This window comes from Mastomys coucha, unplaced genomic scaffold (genome assembly GCF_008632895.1).
Source record: "Mastomys coucha isolate ucsf_1 unplaced genomic scaffold, UCSF_Mcou_1 pScaffold14, whole genome shotgun sequence".
NCBI classification, from domain to species: domain Eukaryota; kingdom Metazoa; phylum Chordata; class Mammalia; order Rodentia; family Muridae; genus Mastomys; species Mastomys coucha.
The window spans coordinates 21,001,421-21,008,471 of NW_022196896.1; positions in this window are offsets into that span (position 1 = coordinate 21,001,421).

Here is a 7,051-nt window from a genome sequence, read left to right on the forward strand (position 1 = left end):
TAAAACACGTTAGTGGAGATTTGGTCTGTTTATTGTTTATTGAGGCAATCCAGTATTTGAACAAAATGAGACTGTCAAGTATTAGTTTAATTTGATTAATGCATATGATGTGGCGGTTAATCGCAACAATGCTTCATACTGTGCTAATGGAGACCATTACGTGGCTGTTTAAGATGTGAGCTGTCCTTAGAGACAGCAGAATGCAGGATTCTGCTGCTTTTGCTGTTGTTACTATTTGAGCTTGAAGTAAAATTATTGGAATGTAGTAGAATTAACTCATAAGAATTAAAGATGTTAGGAAAGAAGTGATTTTATCTATGCCGTTAGTTACTTGCATCTTACAAAGTAGAAACTGAAAGAAATGTAACACATGGTCGCCAGGCAACCCAGTGATTCAGTAGCAGCCCCGTTTGCTGATTTTACCAGCTGCACCTCTCCTATCTCTAGGCGAGGGATTTTTTTTTTTTTTCCAGAAACTAGAAATCATTAGAGGTGGGAAAAATATCCAGCTACGTGTTACAATTGAAATTTTAATATGACAAATACTGTATTTAGGTTATCTTTTATGTAAGTATGTCTAAGTTATCTAATTGCCGATCTTTTGAGACCTATGGTCTGCTGAAAATGAACCCTAAGTGTCTGGTTATAGTAACACAAAAGCAAATTAGTGTGGCATAAGCTTTCAAAAGGAGCTCATGAAGCTCCCCATGTTTCACCTGTGCCATAGAATATGGAAACCTCCACATTTGTGTTTCCTCCAGTAGTGGGGTTGTGAGTCTTTCCATTGTCTTTTCCATGCAGGTCTTGTGGCCTGCACAATAAAGTTCTCATGGATGTAAGTTTTGACTTTCATTACCTTATCTGATTCTCACACAAATCTCAGGCTGATATTATACAAGAAGCCAGCCAAACTCCAAAAGGATAATAAGGATATTGTTTTTACTTAAAAAGATTATATTTATGCCCAGTTTATATTTTCATCCATTCAGTGAACACTTAGCTAACAGTTTTTGGGTCAGGTACTCCGGTAGGTCCTGGAAGTAATGCAATAAAAAGTATTATCCTCACCTTCTTGTAGCTTAGTCTTGTGGTGTGTAGCCACATGAACAAAAGGGAAAGGGCGTTTTGACCCAGCAGATGTAAGTTACTTTCCTGCACATACCTCCTAATTTCCAGGGAAAACTGAATCTCAGCCTACTCAAATCACATCCTCACATAAAAAAGTCTGTTCCTTGGTAGACACTTTCTCCATTAGCCAATGTTTACATAACATTTTTTCATACAGAGCTCTTGTTCACAAATACAAAAGAAATGGAACTATTTTAATAACTACTTTTTAAGACATAGAATAAACTCACTCAAGCTGCTGGCATTTTATTTCTCCTTAGATCCCCAAAGTGGTCACACTTCCAGTGTTGTCACCAATGCCTAATTTATACTTTTAAAATGTTGACTAATATTTTATTGATCATTCTACTTGTAGACATTCTATCTCTCCTAGTGTTCTACTGTGACAAACAGCTGTAACAAATATCTTCAGATACTAATTTTAGATATACATCTTTTTCTGGTCATAGGGATACTATTGTTAGTACAAAAACATACATAATTTAAATTTTAAAGAACATTTCCAGGTTAGTCCTTCCAATTTGTATCAACTGAACTTAACAAGCAATAAACATGGCATCCTCAACATCTTTGAATGTTAGAGTCTTCAATTTCTTAAATTTACATTTTGGTTTTCTAAGGTAATATTTTTTCCTGGATTTTTTTTTTTAGCAGAAGAAATGTAACTTCATAAAATATATTTTTCTTTTAAAGTACTATTGGTCTTAGACTCTCATTTCAAATTAATATCTCTTTTTAAACATTTTTGGGACCATTTCAAAATTAAATTCAGTTTAAGGACACTGAACAAGTGTATGTTTCAGTTCTGCAGCTCTGAAGTAACTTACGAACTATTTCTGCCTTCTGCCTGCTGAATTTTTCAGTTCATTAACCAAGACTGGGAGGCTGTTATTTCTCAAAGGTTCAGGAACCTCTCTCACTTTCTAGGATTCTGGAAGAAGTACACACTCTTTGAATAATGAGATTGTTCCATAAGATTAAACTTTCCAAAAGCATTGCAAAGCACTTTTATAACTTGCCTCTTTGGCCTCATTACCCAGCATTAAGGCGAAGGAGTTCATGATCCCACATGGCATAAAAGGAGAAAAAAGTCTCCAGCACAAGTAAACTCTTTCCCATTTTATGTTACTGAATTATTGCCTCTCCATTCAGACTCAGGCCTCCAATGGCAGTTCAAATCACTATGCGTATGGGAGAACCAGAACCTTGCATGTTGAATGACTGCTTTCTTAGCCTTCAAGCAGAAAACAAAATGCTCAGATATTTTACTATGGGTTCAAACACATGGAGGATTCCATTACTCTCTTATGAACCTGTCTACACATAGGATTTTAAATAGATTAATCAAGCCTTCTAGGGGAACGATTCCTGATGTTACCTGCTAGTGTTTCCTGAAAAGCCCTACGTCCCCTTCCTCTGGAGTTGAAAGGTTTGTATAGATGTTTTGGTAAAAGGGCTCTATTCTAAGGTAGGTAGGTATAATGGGAAGTATGTTTCATTCAGGGTGCTACTATTTCTAAAAAGAGCTGATCGATCATATGTAGGTATACAGAAGAGAGCAAACGTGCTTGGGAACAGTGGATTCGGATACATTCATGGGATTTAGAACATGAATGGGGGCTTGTAGATTTAGATAGCAAAGTTTAGCTTGGAAGAGCTGCCCTCACGTATCTGTTGTGCTTACCCTATGAGAGGGAGCAAACTGTAGTAGAAGGCCCATTTACTCACTGGAGGCATCTTTTACAGTTTAAACAGACTTCTCACAAAGATGAACACTTGTATATGAGTGGTTTGTCCCCACAGGTGTTCAGGGACACTCTTTCGTTCAAGTACTTTATTGATCACAATATAGAACCCAAGGTTAAAATGGTGAATGAGACAGAGAATGCCCTTACCGGCTTAAAGCTTAGCAGAAATAATGTCACAATGAAGCCTATATGGTTGGCTGGGACAAAGGTTATGAAAAGAATACTGGCTTGGAGGTCTTTTGACATTATAGCTTCTTGGACCCTTTCCATCTCTTTAATTCTACAATTTTGTGACAGCTTGTACTGGCCTATATTGAGGTAAACATCATGACTTTGAACAAGAGATTTCTAGTAGTAAGTATAGATTATAACCTTGAGAGGTAAATTTCTTTTTATTTTATTTTTAAAGATTTTATTTTTATTTTTAATTGTGTGTGTGTGTGTGCACGAGTGTGTGCATGTGTATTTGTGCATGTGAGTGCATTGCCCACAGTGGCAAGGAAAAGATCTTGATTCTTTCGAGATAGAGTTTCAGAGGGTTGGTGATTCATCTGACATGGATTCTAGGAACCAAACTTCAGTTCTTTATAATAAAGTTCATGCCTTTAACATCTTTCTGTCCCATAGAAATGCATTTCTTGACGATAAGCTAGTACACTTACAGCAATTATTAGACCTTTGGCTTCTTTAATTTCATTCCTGAATTCCAAAGACTACTAAATGTTACAAAGTACAAAAGCCATGTATTGTGTTTGTTTGTTTGTTTGTTTGCTTTAGACATGGTTTCTCTACAGAGTCCTGGCTGTCCTGGAACTCACTATGTAGACCAAGCTGGCCTTGAACTCTTAAAGGGTGACCTGCCTCTGTGCCTGCTGACTGATGGGATTAAAGGTGTGCACCACAAAGCTTGGCTCCAAACCCATGTATTTTAACTTACCTTAATGGTATGCCAACCTTTAAAAAAACGATGCAGGATTTCTTTTTTATTTAAGAGAAAAAGACTTCAAAATGAGAGGCCTACTATCATGTATTTCATTTTCTATAATTATACTTGGAGTCACCAAACCTTTGCAATTCATACTCTTCATCAATTCTGCACTGGTTTTTCTCACATTTTAATATTTTTGAAATGAAGAATCTGACAGTTATTGGTCTATAATTATCAGGTCAATATGTGATAATCAGCTGTATTTTAATCATGAGGAAATCTGTTTATTTCCTTTAAAAGCTGTCTGAGTGGGGCTGGTGAAATGGGTCTCGACAGATAGGGCACTTAGTACAAGCCTGATGGCCTGAATTTGATTCTCAGAATTCACTTGAAGAGGGACAGTGGAGAGAACCAACTCCACAAAGGTGTCTTCTGATGTGCCTTGTCATGTGCACATATACACATCATACAAAACATAATAAAACAATAAATAAAATCTAAGAACTTTCAGTGGTTACCCATTTGCTTGAGCAATAGAATTTAAATCTCTTAAGCTCAAAATTTAAACAGACATGTATTTTAACATCATTTCCAACACTGCCCTTTAATATCTAACAAAAAAAACATTTGTGTATTTTGAGTATTGGGGTACCTGCTGACCCCTACTTTGGCATCTCCTTTTTACTAAAAGATAATATTTCGGCATTGGTGTAACTTAATCTTCCTTCTTGCCCTCTGTCTTCCCTGCCTGACCCACCAGTAGGAAGGGCCAGTTATTTACTAAGTGATTTAAAGAGTTAAACTAAAACCAATTGAGTTCATGAATTAAAATTAGCTAATAACAGGTTGGAGGTTTATTACATTTTGATTTTAATCTGATTATAAGTTAATACCCAACTAGAAGAAATTTACTACATGTTAATATCTTTGAATTTAGTGATGCATTTTTTTGTAAGTAGAAATGAGACAGGTCTGGTGGAACACCTTCATTAAAACATGAAATGAATGGAAATATTACCCTTTGGTTTTTTTTTATTTCTGTGGTTCTGGAACCTGGGCCTTGTGCACAGGAAACATGTGTGCTACTACAGTGCTAGAAGCTCAAACTCCCTAATTAGCCCTATAAGCAAATAATAGGAATTGAAAGTACACAAGGAGTCTAAACATGTATTTTTCAGTCTGGTGCCTGTCATACTTCTAGACTTCTATCTTCTCAGATGTTTTCTGTGCTGTTTCTCTACTGAAGCTTTTCAGTTCTCAGAGACTCCCCTTTTCTTAGAGGGTCTTTGCACATATATCCACTCTTACTGGAACATCTGTATGAACATCTATGTGAACATCATTTGGGAGGATGGTCAAGAATCATTTCTTCAAGATATCCTTATTAAGTATTTTCTGCTCTGTTTCTGCTATATGCTCAGACAGGACACTGTGTAATTATCATACCATGAAATGTCCATTGTGACCAAGTCTTTATTTGTCTCTGTTGTTTCACAAATGCCTGTATTAAACAAAATGCTCTATTGTATTTTATTTATTTATTTAATTTTGAGACAGGGTTTTATTATTCAGTCCAGACTGACTTAATATTCATGATTCTGCAGTCTCTGCCTCCCAACTGCTAAGATTAGATGTGTTCATCACCAGTTATAGTCCCAATATTATAAAAGTGATGTACTATTTGTAAAAATTCAGATTTAAGAAATTTTAATTAAAGGTCTGAACTTTTAATATGTCATCGACTTCTTGCACTCTGCTTTTCTGTGATCTAAGTTTAAATAATCCAGCAGTCAATAGTTGTCTGTTATTTCTTGCCCAGAACTCTAAGAAATTTACCCATCCACATCACCATGTTCATTGATACTGCTCTTGTTTCAGTTTTGTTTATGTAGACTTCATGGTACTCTGGCTCTTAGAATCCCTTCCTCATGTCTCCTGTGACATTCCTTGGCCCAATAACACAGGAGATATGATGCAGATGCATCCATCCATTCATGATCTATTGTTCTCTGCACTGTGTGCGATTGTGGTTTTCCATGATAGTCTTTATCTGTGTAAAGAGAGGCCTCCATGATGAGAGGTGATGGCCACACTCATCTGTGGATATAAGGATAAGATTTAGAGTGTAGTAAGAAATGATGCTGGTCTACCAAAGTGGTGGTAATGGATTCTTTTCTAAAGTCCATGACTTCACTAGTTTTGGGAAGCTAGTTGGCTTTTTAGTAGCATGCATGACTCCTCTCCTGTTGAGTGGGCCTTAAGTCTAATTAGATGGCTGTTAGTTACCACTAAGTTATGAGTGCCACTTATTGCATCTTTGTGGATATCATTCCATGCTTGTTATGGTTGCCATGATTGCCATTATTATGGTTCATTGGTGTTGCAGCTGGGTAGGACTCTTGAAATGATTCCTACTTTTGGAAGCTTGCAAATTCATGTAAAATTATACATAATACATTTAGGTGTAGGCATATACATATATGTATATATATATATATATACATATTTATATATACATATATATAAATGTATATATATGTACATATATGTAAATGTATGTATATGTACATATACATTTACATATTTACAACTTAAGAGAAGTTAAGCCAGTTGGGCAGACAATGTTCCTTACAAGACCCACACATAAATAAAAAATCCATACTGAGCAGGAGAAACCTCATTTTCAGTGGTCAGAAAACAGACAATCCCAAAACATTGTAGACTATCAATGAGCCCTTGGCTGGCTCAGTACCTCTGCCTCTCAGAAGTTGAGGGTGGGCCCCTATTGCTGAAGATGCTGCACATGTAGAGAACAGGACATTGAATGATTGCCTCTGGTTCAGTGGCCATTTAGATTCCAAGCCTCAGATCTAGAAGTCTAGATGAAAGAAACATCCAACTAGGATGTATTCCAAACTGGTTGTATACCCTCTCCTTCACCCTGGAGTTACTCTTCATTCATCTTCAGTCTTGTCAGTTACTGGAAAACTATTGCAGCTCTCAACCTGCTTCCTGCCTTGCTCTGAATGCTTTCCTTGGTTCACTCTTCTCCTGATGTTTTATGGAAATATCGTTATTAAACAACAAATACTGCACACTTAAAGTGTACATATTGACATGTTCTGATGGATGAATTACTATTGTAAAATCATAACCTCAGCCAGGCAGTGGTGGCGCATGCCTTTAATCCCAGCACTTGGGAGGCAGAGGCAGGTGTAAGGCCAGCCTGGTCTACAGAGTGAGTTCC